Source organism: Medicago sativa, chromosome 1 (genome assembly GCF_051527215.1).
Source record: "Medicago sativa cultivar Bolivia chromosome 1, Bolivia_mono, whole genome shotgun sequence".
Classification (NCBI taxonomy): Eukaryota; Viridiplantae; Streptophyta; class Magnoliopsida; order Fabales; family Fabaceae; genus Medicago; species Medicago sativa.
In genome coordinates, this window is record NC_140749.1 from 79139804 (window position 1) to 79153423 (window position 13620).

The following is a 13620-nucleotide window of genomic DNA, read 5'->3' on the forward strand; positions in this document are numbered from 1 at the left end:
TATCTATCCAACACTCCTCCCTCTTTTTTTTATTTTATTTATTTTATATCTTCTTAAGGTACAAAATAACATTTAGGTGTCTAAGATTTTTATTTTTATTTTTTTATCTTTTTTTTTGGTACATAAGAGGGCCAAAGCCCATTTTTTTTTTATCTTTTTATTATAGAAAAATGTTTATATCCTTTTCAAAATAGAGAACTAATTAAGAACTATGATTAATTAGCTTATCAACCTCAATTGCCACCAACATTTCTCCTTTATAATAAGAGAAATGATATTTGTATAACTATTTTGTGACAACTTTCTCTCTCAAATTCACATCATATTCTTACTCTCTCTTCCTTTTTCTCTCTCCATTGTTTTTGACCAATAAAAAGAGAGAGAAAAGAGATTGTCATAAAAGTTGTTAGCAAATGGTTGTTCAAATATCATTGCTCTTATAATAATGTTCATCCACTCCATCTAATGTGAGTGATGACAATAAAGTGTTATATTCTTTTAGGAAAAATAAAATAAAATAAAGTGTTATACTCTTACATGAAAATGCATGTGAAAAGAATCTCCCAAGTTTCAACGTGAAAAGGAAATCATGATCAATTACAATTGATGGTCTTCTAAACGACTAAGCACCATAATTTAAAGATATATAGCAACTGATACCGTTTATTTTACGACATGCAATTGAAAAAGTCAAGTGTATATATAGCCACTAATCCACAAGAGCAAAGACCAGGGCCAACTCCAACAATTCGGAGGTTCAGTTGTATTCTTGACAATTTTAATTTAAAAAGTATTGAAAAAAAATTGAACACTACTTAAAGTGACAAACATCTACGTTTTAGTTAAATATACGAACAATGATTCAAACATGACTTTTACTCACAGACAAATAAACATGTACCCACGGACAATGTATAATTAACAGTAAAATAGTTGAATTCTGAACTTTTATCTACCAAAAAATGACATTTAGCGACAACTTATGTCCGTAGGTACAAGTTTTTTCTTCCTTTTTCTCATATTTTGAAGCCCCTTCAAGTTTGAGACCCTGTACCAAGGGCCTTGATGCACTTGCACAGGGTCGGCCCTGGCAAAGACGGTAAAAAAAATACACACCCTCTTTGTTTTTTCGGATGATAGGAAATTACCAGCACCATTCGGCAAGTGAAACAAACATTACAACAAAAATGTGATTTAGTTTCAAATATGGTCCACCACAACTCCAATGCTAATAGTGTCGCATATATGTTGACTAGGCCGAGGCTAATGACAATTTCATATTTTAATATTTTTTGGATCAATTGATGTAGCGTCGGCCAATATGATGCTAAACTGACATTAGGTTTAAAAATCTATGGCATTAACTTTAGCATCAGTCCGATTGGAGACAAAAATAATCCTTTTAATTTTATGGTCCAAATACCTTAGCGCCGGCAAGGCCAACACTACTACGGTGTAAGAAAATTGTTGAGATGGTGGTGGTTGAAGTTGCTTTACATGTGGCTAAAAATCGAAAGTCCAATGCATCAGACTACCTAATCAATATAACTAATGTACTACTATATAAAAATTGGAAATTCAATTTCAATATTACTATTATTTACCCACTAAATGCTATAAGAGTCGCTACATTTGAAATGATACATACAAAACAAGTTAATTAAACAACACATTTTTCTTACTTTACAAATGCAGTCATCCTCATATATGCTTATAAAGTGCAAATGCAGTACGATCTAATGTGTACTGCTTTAAGAATCACATGTTACTTCTGTCAAAAAAAGAATCACATGTTACTATTTTTTTTTTAACAAGACAAAATGAATTATATTAACAAAACCATAGTAATTCCTTCAGCACAAGACGTACCAAAGAGACTACTAAAAATACAATCAGTCCAATGAGTAACAACAAAACAGTGCTAACCGATACCCAAACACATTAGGGGGTTCGACCACCACATTTGGGTACCAAAAACAAAAGTCACCTGCTTAGCTTTCAGCCACCACAAAGAAATATTTTACTTTTTCAAGTAGCTAATAACTATTGCATTCCTGATTTTTAAACAACCGATTATTTTTTTCATTCCACAAGATCCAGGAACACAAAAGCCGCCTGTATAATAAATAAACTATAGCCACACACAATTAACTAAGAGAACTTGATGACACACACATAATTAAATAAGAACTTTAGGGGGAATTAAGAATATTTGATGACATACACAGAATTACAACTTTATCTATTTTGCCCTCATGATATCCAATAATTATTTATAAGATAAGTTTTAAACCCCAAACATTGGACTAATGGTGTAAGATTTGAGACTTAAGAGTTTGTTCATCTGTAAGTCTGATTCAAATTCAAATACTAATAATTTGTGTTGATTCAATCTATGCGGACTTTGCTATGATTTTAATCGAACTTTCTTTTATGGACGATGAGATTAACCTCTCAAATTACATAGATACATAAATTGGATATCAATTTTTCAAAATAAAAAAAGTATGGGTTATGTTAACCGGTGCCCCGGGGCACTAGTTAAGGAAACCAAAAAAAGAAAGTTTTAAATTAAAAGAAATACTTTTTAGACTTTTAATGACTTGACTGCATAAATTTCAATGCGATGTTACTATATTTGCTTCCTTAACCAGTGCCCCGGGGGCAGGGGTTAACATTACCCAAAAAGTATATAAGATAAGATTTTCTCCATTTGTACATCACGTGGCATAAACATGTTATACTTGAAAAACACAAATGTGCAAAAACTGACAAATAGAGGTGTCAAATTCCCTTACCTTAAATACAACCTCCTTGATTCTATAAGAGGCAACATGACGTGTAGGTTTGCTTACAGGACCACTCAAAATATCACCATGAGGAAAATGTGATTTGTAACTGTAGTGATATGTAGTGATACCACATGCTCTATAACACGAGAGGAAAATGTGATTTGTAATTGTAGATTTAATGTGTTTCTATACGTTTGGCATAAATAAGGGAAATGCTAAATTAGTCCAAATTTATGGCATTCTTGATTGAACCAACAGCAAGTACACTCAAAGAGAGGATATGACATTATTGATTGATTAAAAACTGATTGTACACTAATATACTTGATTTGAAATCTCACTTGCTCAAGTTCTTGATTTGAAATATTTTACTTCAAGCTTCGATTATATTTAGCTACCAATGCGTAACTACATTTCCAGCTTCTGACAAATGCTTCCCTATCCAATTTCTGCAGCTCCTAACAAGTTATAGCATATCAGTATCGAAGAAGGAAGAAGAATTTGTGTACCTTTAAGATTTAGGATTCATGAAGATCATGTTTCTAAATAAAGATCATGTTTCTAATTGTTTTTCTTAAAATTGAACTATATATGTGATAAGATCTCGACAAATGCTACTTGAATATGTACGATTGTTGCAAGTAATAAAATTGGTTAATTACTAATTAATCAAATGTATAATTGTTGAGCAAATAAAATTTAAGATATAGTAAGATGCAATATTTTTGGCTTTTTATTATACTCAAAATTTACCAAACATTTGATGTTCACAAAGAAACAAGTGATATTTTATTTTTTGACAAAAAAAAAAGTGATATACGTAGTCAAGGATTTGAATCTCTTTTTTTATCTCTCTTCTTATACAATCAAATATAAACTCAATAGCGCAAAACGAAAGAGATGCATGTAAGTGGTCAAAATTTGCATTTACTTGTTTCCCTCTTCTTATTTGATTATACATATATTCAATACCAGCCAAATTCATGCAATTGAAGTTCAAAGTCAATCGATTAGACTAATCTTAAATTCAAACAATTGAGCAAAAACACTAGGCTAAACCAAGAACCCCTAATTTAGGGGATTAGGCAGTGATTTTGCATTGCTTTTGAATCTCTTTCAGTTGGTAGTCACGACCAAGAGCTGCACTTGCATGTTGATAGGGACATATTAGTAAAGTATCAAGAAGTTCAGTGGCGGAGGCACAAGGGGGGCCAGGGGTGGCCATGGCCCCCCCACTTTTTTTTAAAAAAATATTATACTGCTAAGATACATTATTATTTTTGATTCTATTTTTACATAGTCAAGAATATGGCCCCCCTTAATATTGTTTCTTCTTCTTGTTCCCTGTTACTTACCTATATGCACAAATCATCATCTGCATGTTAGCTTAGCTCTCTCTTTCTTTCTTTATTTAATCCATACTATTAGACTAATACTAGTATCAGCAATGTCAAACAAACTTACAAACTTTCTTGTTTCATGATTCTGTCCGTGATGTGTAGTGTTGTGCTTGCTCTATTTAATAGTAGCACCATTAATCCAGTACAATATATATATTTTTTTTGGTTAAAAACAACCATTATCCATTTATTGATTTCTTTAAAGAATTTTCCTTTTGGATTGATATATTTATATTTATTTGCACTATTTTAAATTGAAAACTCTGTGAAATATTCTACTTTCTCTAAATTTAATTTAAAAATTGAAAACTTATATATATATATATATATATATATATATATATATATATATATATATATATATATATATATATATAGCATTTGAAGATTTAGTGTGTCTTTGTTAAATTATACCTACTAAGACTTGGTCCCCCTGATGTTTAAAACCTGGCTCCGCCCCTGAAGAAGTTGAAATTCAGTTTCGCAAGTTTGCGAAAAAAACATGTGAGGAAGTTGCTCTATCTTGTTTCAATTACTGAAATATGGTTATATATGTCTTGATTTTATTTTATTTTCATACAGGTTACAGAGCAAGTGATTTGGATTCATGTGAACTGATGACCAAACTAATAAACTGTTTAGTTTGCAAGTAAGAAGGTAATGTTTAGACTTTAATCAATGCTGCATTATTTTATTAATTATTATTAACTTAAATTTCTATTCTGCAATAAAGCATGTGATAACTTGTTGCCACTAATGTGTGCATATTTACTTCGACTATTCACTAGTGGAAAGTAAACATTTCACAATAGGGTTTTGACATCGGTGGATCAAATACTTGACGTGAAAGGTTTTCACATCGATTGTTGAAATGCCTAAGGGAATAAAATAGTTACTAAAAAGTTTTCATATCAGTGGAAAACTGGAAATAATACCCGTTTTTGAAATTTTGATGAACTATATTTCACACCAGTCACACAATATATCTCGGGAAAAGCTTTTCACGCTTTCACAAATTTTTTGTTTTTCCTCTTCTCTAAAAAAACATATTTGTTTTCCTTCTCACACAAACCCTAACTCTCACTCAATCAATCATTTTCCCTCTCCTGATCTCACATGAACCCTAACTTAATTGTTGTCGTTCTCACTCAATTCTTATTAATTAATTATTAGGGTTAATATTGTTTTAGCCCCCCTGTAATATAGGTGACTTTTGGTTTTTGCCCCTGTAAAAAAAAAAGTTTTGGATTCCATCCTTGTAAAAGTAAGATTCTTCAAAAATGCCCCCTAGGCCATCTAACTCACCAGATTCCCCTATGTGGTGCTGACGTGGCACATGACTGTGTATATTATTAACTTTTTCATTTTTTTTACCTTCCATGTGTATAATTCATTGCCATGTAATTATGTATTTAAAAAAAACAAAAAAAAAATCGGATTCTTCTCTTCTTTATCTTCCTCCACATCTTCTTCTTCTCCTTTTAGATGTTCTTCATCAACCTTTATCTTCTTCATGACCTTCAAACCCAAAAAATCCATCTATTCTAAACTTTCTTTTATAAAAAATCCAAAACATAATTATACATCTTCATCTCTTTCTCCTCTCATCTTCCCCATTATTGTTTCATCTCCCATTCAATCTCTTCACTAAATCTTGTTATCCCTTCCAATCTATCACTAAATAAGAGAGCTTACTTAAATTAAAAACTCTCATAAATTAATTTGAGCATTTTCTTCAGACCAACAATAAACATCAGATCAAATTGTAAGCTAAGAAAAAGCCTTTGTAAAGCATGAACAACAACAAATTCTGGAAAAATTTAATCCAATGAACAACAAAAGTTCAGACCAAATTCTGGAAAAATTTAATCCCATGAACAACAATAAACTTCAGACCAAATTGAAAGCTAAGAAAAATTCTGCAAATTCAACAACATGAACAACAAAAGTTAATCCCTTGAATTTAATTTTGGAAGCCAACAACAACATGAACAACAACAAATTTTGGAAAAATATAATTCTGGAAACCAAATATGGAAGAACAACAACATCTATCCCCTTTTCCATCAAACACCAACAACAATGACAACAAATTCCATCAGCAAATTATGGAAAACAAATCTGACCCATTCTCAAAATTAACGAAGCATACACCAAATTTTACCCATTTTTTAATCTCAAAGTCAAAGAAGCATAAACCATGTTTGGTAGTTGTTATTAATCATTGAGAGGAAGAGAAGAGGAAAAGAAGATGAAGATATGAGATGAGGAAGAGAAGACAGACGAGAGAGAGAAAAGAAGAAGAGGAATGATGGAGAGAAGATTTTTTTTTAATCTTTATTTATTTTTTTAAAATAATTTTGTTTTAATGAATTTAATTATTATTTTAAAAAAAATGGGGAAAAAGCCTAGTGTACCAAAAAAAAATGAAAAAAACATTAATTATACAGTCACTGTGGCACGTAAGCAAAAGTTGTTGACTCAGCGTTGCCACGTCAGCGAATTTGATTAGTCAGATGGGTCAGGGTCTATTTATGAAGAATCTTTATTTTACAAGGATGGAATCCAAAACTTTTTTTTAAAGGGGGCAAAACCAAAAGTCGCTATATTACAGGGAGGTAAAGCACTATTAACCCTAATTATTATTTTCTTTACTTTTTATGTCTTGTGTGAATTTGTGAGTGATTTTTGTTCATTAATGATTCGTCCTCACTGCCCATTGTCATGGGTTGGTTACCTTCTCTTCCTTTACTACATTCATAAATTAAACTATTTAATCTATAAATTAATTTTATATATAAAAAAGCACAATTTTTTAAATTCGTGTAAACTTAGTATAAGTTGAGAACCCTAATGTAGGTAATTGAAGATGAACGGTGTCTATAACCCATTAAGAGGCAAGAGTTGTTGTTGAGAAAATTGTAAGTAAAATATGGAAACTGTATTTGTGTTTCAATATTTGAGTCACAATATGACAATGTATGACATTATATATATATATATATGCATTTGACGCATACGCACTCTAGACTTCTTTAGTTTGAAGATTGATGTGTAAAAATATCAATTAGATTGATTAGTATTACTTCCTTTAACCATTCAAATATGCATATTATTTTCTTATTTTTAATATAAAAGAAAACAACCTGGTCTCAAGTTGATTAAGACAACATCAGCAAAAAAATCACAAGTTTTTATTTTAAAAATATAGATTTCACATCGGTGGAAATAAGAGCCGATATGAAAATAGTAAATTACAAAAAAAGATTTTACATCGACGGGGTAAAGGAAAGATGTGAAATAGACATATTTAATATCAGTGTCTACGATACAGCGGATGTGAAAACCCTGATGTTACATTTTGAAGAACACGTATTACATCAGTGGGATAGAGGTCCGATGTGAAAAATTATCTATCATAACGCTTTTAGGCCCAATGTGAAAAGATGTGGACAGACCACATCACCTTACTTCTACCCGATGTGAAAAGCGTTTTCCAACCGAAGTGAAGAGCCATTTACGTAGTAGTGATTGATGCAGATCATTGCTCTAGCACCATCATTTTTGTGTGGTTTGTCAGCTACATGGATTAAATTACATCATGATGTTCTATCATAAACTATATATAGATCTAACTCGTTAGTTTTTAAATTTTTCTTAATAGCTTTCTAGGTATTTCTTTGCTTTTAGCCTTCTGACTATCCTCCATATGATATATTCTTCTTCTTCTTACTACAGAATCTATATATCTTATTTCCACATGTTCAATTTGTGTCACAACAAAAGCATTTCCATGTGAACTCATATAAAATGTTAAGTTACTAATGATGCCAATACACCAACTTAACAATGGTCTTCTTTGAAGATTTTATCGTTTCTTGTTATCTAAATCATCCATAAAGAGGCATGCCAAATTAACCTAAATCCCTTACAAAGCTTCTTGTTCCAAACTTCCCCCTTCCAACATTCAAAGTGCACAAACAAATTTTGAGAAATAATGAAATTGATATCAAGTCAACGAAACACCTTTTCTCAAACCTTAATCACCACATGTTGATGCAAGAAGAGATGGATATAAGTTTCCACCCCATGCTCACAAAGAATACAATTTAAGGTTTCTTCCAAAGACAAAACATTTCTCCGAACTAGGTTGAGTTTTGTGGAAATACGGTCAAAGAGTAATTTTTAAGAAAAAGATTAGACGATATCGAACTTTTTCAAATAGACCCAAACAACACCTCTTTCGAAGTACGCAAAATATCATCTGAAATAACTTAGTTTGCCTCTTATACATAGATCTACATAAATGAAACAAAAAAACACATAAAAATGACTCGTCATTCAAAAAAAAAAAAGTTAAGAGAGAATATGATCTCATAGTCATCGTTTTCTACAAACATCTAAATATTGCATTCCACAATGAAGATGTTTATTTAGTTTGGTGTTAAGTAACTAAAACACTCACTTTTTGAATGCTCTTATTGGTCTCCTAATTAAATTAAAAAAAAAATCACACTTTCTAAACAAATGTAAAGCGGTGTCCTTATCAGTTTTTTGGTTGGTACGTTCACGTGTTTATGCTACAAATTACAAAACAATTGGAATCTTGTTTTTTTGTTTTGAAAGAATTGGAACCTTGTTAAGCAGCAATGAAGAGATTAAGGTTAACGTTCACTAATATAATTTTTTTTTAAGGAAATATAAAATTATTTTATTATTATAAATAAAATAACATTATCTTTTAATGAATAATGTCTTATCTTCAAGTAATGGCATCTAGTAATTTTTTTTCTTCTCTTACATCGATGCCAACAAAATTGCTCTTTAAAATAAAACTTGGTCAAGTAGCTTAGTGGCTAAAATTCACCTTATAAGGTGAATAAGTGGGGTGTCCAGAGTTCGAACTCCGACCCCTACATATAACAATGCATTGTCCCTCCTGAGCTATGCTCACGGGGACAAAAATCTTGATTTCTTGAATGAAACAACTTTTAATAATAAACTATTTTGCAGGACGGTTGTAGGTGGGGCGTGGGTGTGGAGGCGTCGTCTCTTGGCTTGGGAGGAGGAGAGTGTGGTGGAGTGTGCTGCTATTTTGCATAACATTATTTTGCAGGACAATATTTCTGACAGGTGGAGGTGGCTTATTGATCTGGTTAAAGGTTATACAGTCAAAGGCACCTATCATTATCTCACAACGACAGAGGCACCTGCTGATAGGAATTTGCATGTCGATGTCTGGCATAAAAGAGTTCCGCTGAAGGTTTCTTTGTTTGCGTGGCGGCTGTTCCGTAATAGGCTTCCAACTAAAGATAACTTGGTGCGACGACATGTGCTTCATTCTATTGACAACGTATGCGTAGGTGGTTGTGGGTCACAAGAGACCGCCAATCACTTGCTCTTCGGTTGTCACACATTCAGTACCACTTGGTTCTACATTTTCCAATGGCTTGGTATTTCTTTTGTTGTTCCTTTAACAGCTCGTGAGCATTTTTATCAGTTTGGGCACCTTTCGGGGTTACCGCGTTCGGTTTACTCGTTCTTACAACTAATTTGGTTAGCTTGTGTATGGACTATTTGGAAAGAGCGGAATTGCATAATTTTTCAATAGAAGATTATGGATCCTCGGAGTATATCATACAAAGTTAAAAGGCTCTCTTTCTTTTGGCTGAAATCTAATATGCCCACTTTCGCCGTTAGTTACCATGACTGGTGGCGGCACCCTTTACCTTGTATGGGTATTCTTCTGTAATCTTCTTATTTATTTTGTTGCTTTTTCCTTTTCATCTTGGTGTTGTTATTATTACCGCAAACTTGACTGTGTAACAGTTTCGATGTTTCTTTACGGCACGCCTTGTGCGTTTTGAAACACCTTTGGTAAATATATTATTCCATTTTGGCTTGTTCAAAAAAATAAAATAATAAACTATATATAATGTATTTGTCTGCTTCAGAATTAAAAAATAATAATATTTGTCTGCTTCAATTTGGAATATCTCGTGTAACACGTGTATCATTTCCAAGTTGTAAAATTTTCTATCATGTAATTGCACCTTAATTAATTATAGAGGAAAATATTATGTATATTCGCTCTCTTCTTCGGACTAGGATCCTCTCTAGTGGATTTTTCACTGGAGGATGTCCGATGTGTATCCCAACCTTTTTACTGGTGCTTTTTTTTTTGGTAGAATGACAAAGAAAGAAAAAAACTACGAACATGGCTTAGCCTGGGGCATTAAACCTCAACACTGACTCCAACTTTGAAGGAGGAGTCTGCCAAAATGTCACACCTAACATTGATGAACGATCGAGTTTGGTCAAAAAATCTGCGCAACAATTTCCCTCTTTAAGCACATGCTGAAAAGAAATGCTAGGAATATGTTCCTTTAAACCAAATATCTTCACCAACAAAGTAGCTTACTGGTGTTGATTATATATGATAGTGTTAAATTAATGACTTTGATTTTACCGTAAAAACTTTACACGGGAGAGAATTTACTCCCTCCCTCTTTCTCTCTCTAAGGTGAGAATGTGAGACTCACCCGAAGCAAAGAATTTAGTGTTCGACAAAAAAAAAACTCAAAGTAATATGACTATCTGACATTTTTATACTAGAGATAAATAAGTCATTGGTTTAGGGCCCGTTTGTTTTAGATTTAAAAAAAATGGATTTTTCTTTGTATTTTTAAAAATGGATTTTTTAAAAATTTACTGAAAAATAGTAAAAGTTATTTCAAACTTATTTGATATGAGTTAAAAAAGAGATTTTGACATTCACTAACTTAAATATTCATTGTTCGAGATTTTACATAGTAAAAATCTCATATTTTCTCAAAATGACATCTTTTAAAAATGATTTTTATGAAAATCTATTTGAAATAGCTCTTTTTTAGAGATTTTGTCAAAATTTTAGTGTCCCAAAAAAATTATAACCAAATGATGAAATACTTAAAATGACATTTTAAGTTAAGTTATTCAAACGAATTTTTCATTTGAAGTTTTCCTTAAAAATTTCTTTGTTAAAAAATTTGTAACAAAAACATATTACACTACAAAAATCTATTTTAAAAAAAGCTATAACAAACGGATCCTTAGTATAACCAACCACTAATTTATCCAAAGTATGAAAATGAAAAAGAAACTTTAGATTTTATTTTTGTCCATGACTAAATTGATTGTAAGAAAATTATGAAAGGCCAAAATCTTAAGAGCGGTGTTGTATATCTAGAATAGTTTTATCATGATATGATCCCAAATTGTATATTGGCCAATCACAGTTTTGTTCGGCAGGAAATCATGGCATGCTGGTTTTATATATTTTTTAGGGTTAATTAAGTTTTTAGTCCCTATAAATATTCAGAGTTTTGTTTTTAGTCCGTACAAAATAAAATCACACTTTTTAGTCCCTGTGACATTTTCCTTAAGCATTTTAGGGACCAAAAATGTTTATGGAATTTTTTTACAGGGACTATAATGCTGATGGAAAAATTTTATAGGGACTAAAAATGTTGATGGAAAATTTTATAGGGACTAAAAAGTGCGATTTTATTTTGTAGGGACTAAAAACTTAATTAACCCTATTTTTTATTAATGAAGTAGTGGTGAAAAAAAAAGAAAATTGCTAAACGTCCCGACATATATAATCCCGAGAGGTTCCCGACAAACGTGGCATTTTTTCATTGTACAGTTAATTTGTTGCATTTCCATGTTTTTCGCCTTCCACCCATGAATTCCGCCCAACTCTGAATTGTGATTGGCTGATTGGTAATTCGGGATGATTTCTGGATAATTCCCCTCGAGATATATAGCACCGCTGTGAAAAAAATTGAAATTCAAGAGACATTAACATGCCACATCATTCGTGAAACCAATCGCGAAAACTCAGTCGCTTTATTTATCATTATCGAACTAATAAATATATAAAATGACAAATTGACAACCAAGCCCAGTCCTAGTGTATATATAAAATTATAAATACATCTTAATTATCACAAATCTACTATCCTTGTTAATTCACAATTCAGTAACACAGCTTCCAGATCAGCTACCATGGCTTTCTCCAGGTCAATTAATATTTCATCCATTGTTTTAGTCATCTTCACAACTTTCTTTCTCTTGTTTAGCAACAAAAGCGAATTCACAAAAAAAAGTTTCCTTCAACTTCATGGCAAATTCAGCTATAGTCAATCTGATCTAATTTTCCAAGGGAGTACCTATATTTATGGTGGTGGCGGTGGTTCTTTCCTTAATGGTGCCTTGGCATTGCCTGGTCCTATTGGTCCGACGGTAGGTCGTGTCTTGTATTCAAAGCAAGTGCCCATTTGGGACAGTACCACCGGCAACGTTGCCAATTTTGAAACTTCATTTACTTTTGAAGTATTGAAGGATACATTTTCTCCACCAGGTGATGGAGTGGTCTTCTTTCTTACGGACCCAACAAGCGCCAAGAACATTCCCGACAACTCAGGTCAAGGACTTCTTGGAGTAGCTAATGCAAAGGATGCTTTCAATAGATTTGTTGGTGTAGAGTTTGATACTTATTCCAATCCATGAGATCCCAACTATGCACATGTTGGAATTAATCTAAACTCATTATATTCAGCCAAAGTAATGAAATGGAGATGGGTCTATGGGACTGTGACATATGTGAAAGTAAAAATCATATATGATTCTCCCTCTAGTACCTTGACTGTTGTTGTCACCGACGAAGATGGTCAAGTTTCCACACTTTCTCAAATGCTTGATTTGAAATGGTTGCTACCAGAGATGGCTATGGTTGGTATATCTGGAGCTGCAGGGATATCTCAAATGAATGACATCTTTTCATGGTCTTTCAGTTCAGTCTTGAACACAACTACAAGGAGCAGCAGCTCAAACAACATCAATAATATTACTGCAAGCTATTAATGACTTATTTAGTAATTTATTGTATTGTATTCATATGGATCCCCTTATGATGATTAGGGGTGTAACGGTTCGGTTTGGATTGGTTTTCGGTCAAAAAAATGTCCGAACCGATGAAATCTTCATCGGTTCGGATTGGTTCGGTTTTCATTGTTTTTCAAAAAAGAAACCGAACCAAACTAATCGGTTTGGTTCAGTTTGGATTGGTTCGGTTGATCGGTTTGTTTAATAATACAATTATAAAAAAATTCATATTCTCACAAAAATATTTCATAGAACTTTGTATAATTGTACTTCATATTTTGTTTTTTCATGTTCTCTATTTTTCAAACAACTTTTCATAACTAACCTTACTCAATATTTCATACATATGATCCAAAATTCATTCATCCATCATTCTTTAAAAACAACTTCATCAAACTTAAATATTTCAATCATCCATGATACATACATGCATCATTCATCAACAAACACAAAAATTCCAAAAAGCACATCCTAAAATTAAAACATAGTCAAAATAAAAA

At 32.0% G+C, this 13620-nt stretch overlaps 1 pseudogene; it reads left to right on the forward strand.

Annotated features, from left to right (window-relative positions):
* Positions 1 to 12211: 12211 nt before the first annotated feature.
* Positions 12212 to 13362, forward strand: LOC146957850 (non-seed lectin pseudogene; annotated as a pseudogene).
* The last annotated feature ends 258 nt before the right edge of the window (positions 13363 to 13620 follow it).